The sequence below is a fragment of the Arachis ipaensis genome, chromosome B5, assembly GCF_059453495.1.
Source record: "Arachis ipaensis isolate K30076 ecotype BB chromosome B5, ASM5945349v1, whole genome shotgun sequence".
Classification (NCBI taxonomy): Eukaryota; Viridiplantae; Streptophyta; class Magnoliopsida; order Fabales; family Fabaceae; genus Arachis; species Arachis ipaensis.
In genome coordinates, this window is record NC_142440.1 from 113379584 (window position 1) to 113381613 (window position 2030).

General features: G+C 36.3%; 1 non-coding gene across 1 annotated transcript; it reads right to left on the reverse strand.

Moving 5' to 3' along the window:
• Nucleotides 1–1146: 1146 nt before the first annotated feature.
• LOC148565407 (small nucleolar RNA R71) lies at nucleotides 1147–1254 on the reverse strand. Its single transcript, XR_015884296.1, has one exon. It is a non-coding gene; the product is annotated as a small nucleolar RNA R71 (small nucleolar RNA).
• Nucleotides 1255–2030: the final 776 nt, after the last annotated feature.

Below are 2030 nucleotides of genomic sequence, written 5' to 3' on the forward strand. Positions count from 1 at the left end.
TTGTGATTTCTTATGAATCAAGTCATTAATTGTGATTTTAAAAATCAAATCCTTTTCAAAAACTAATTCCTATCATATCTTTTCAAAAATATCTTCTTATCTTATCTTTTTCAAAAATATCTTTTCAAAATATCTTTTCTAACTTCCTAACTTCTTACCTTTTCAAAATTTGTTTCAACCAACTAACTAACTTTTTGTTTGTTTCTTAACTTTTTCAAAACTACCTAACTAACTCTCTCTCTCTCTAATTTTCGAAAATATCTTCCCTCTTTTTCAAAAATTTCTTTTTTATTAACTAATTATTTTTATTTTTGATTTAAAAAAAAAAATTTCGAAAAAAAATACTAACCTTTTTCAAAAACTATTTTCAAAAATCACGAACTCTTTTTCAAAAATTGTTTTCGAAAATTCACTTCCCCCTCTCATCTTCTTCTATTTGTTTATTGATATACTAACATCTTTCCTTCAACTCTCCAAAAATCCGAACCCCCTCTCTCTCTGAGTTCAGATTTTCTTCCCTTATTTTCTTCTACTAACACAAGGATCCCTATACTGTGGTATAAAGGATCCATATTATTATTACTGTTTTTTCTGTGCCATCTTCTTTGTCATATGAGCAGGAGCAAGGACAAGAACATTCTTGTTAAAGCAGATCCAGAACCTGAAAGGACTCTGAAGAAAAAATTAAGAGAAGCTAAAATACAACAATCCAGAGATAACCTTTCAGAAATTTTCGAACAGGAAAAGGAGATGGCAGCCGAAAATAATAATAATATAAGGAAGATGCTTGGTGACTTCACTGCACCTAATTCCAATTTACATGGAAGAAGCATCTCCATTCCTGCCATTGGAGCAAACAACTTTGAGCTGAAACCTCAATTAGTTTCTTTGATGCAGCAGAACTGCAAGTTTCATGGACTTCCATCTGAAGATCCCTTTCAGTTCTTAACTGAATTCTTGCAGATATGTGATACTGTTAAGACTAATGGAGTAGATCCTGAAGTCTACAGGCTCATGCTTTTCCCTTTTGCTGTAAGAGACAGAGCTAGATTATGGTTGGATTCTCAACCCAAAGACAGCCTGAACTCTTGGGATAAGCTGGTCACGGCTTTCTTAGCCAAGTACTTTCCTCCTCAAAAGCTGAGCAAGCTTAGAGCTGATGTTCAAACCTTCAGACAGAAAGAAGGTGAATCCCTCTATGAAGCTTGGGAAAGATACAAACAGTTGATCAAAAAGTGTCCTTCTGACATGCTTTCAGAATGGACCATCCTGGATATATTCTATGATGGTTTATCTGAGTTATCAAAGATGTCATTGGATACTTCTGCAGGTGGATCCATTCACCTAAAGAAAACGCCTGCAGAAGCTCAAGAACTCATTGACATGGTTGCTAATAACCAGTTCATGTACACTTCTGAAAGGAATCCTGTGAGTAATGGGACGCCTATGAAGAAGGGAGTTCTTGAAGTTGATACTCTGAATGCCATATTGGCTCAGAATAAAATATTGACTCAGCAAGTCAATATGATTTCTCAGAGTCTGCATGGAATGCAAGCTGCATCCAACAGTACTCAAGAGGCTTCTCATGAAGAAGAAGCTTATGATCCTGAGAACCCTGCAATAGCAGAGGTAAATTACTTAGGTGAACCTTATGGAAAAACCTATAACTCATCATGGAGAAATCATCCAAATTTCTCATGGAAGGATCAAAAGCCTCAACAAGGCTTTAACAATGGTGGAAGAAACAGGTTTAGCAATAGCAAGCCTTTTCCATCATCCACTCAGCAACAGACAGAGAACTCTAAACAAAATGCTTCTAATTTAGCAAATTTAGTCTCTGATCTATCTAAGGCCACTGTAAGTTTCATGAATGAAACAAGGTCTTCCATTAGAAATCTGGAAGCACAAGTGGGCCAGCTGAGTAAAAGGATCACTGAAATCCCTCCTAGTACTCTCCCAAGCAATACAGAAGAGAACCCAAAAGGAGAGTGCAAGGCCATTGACATAAGCGCCATGGCCGAACCTGTGAG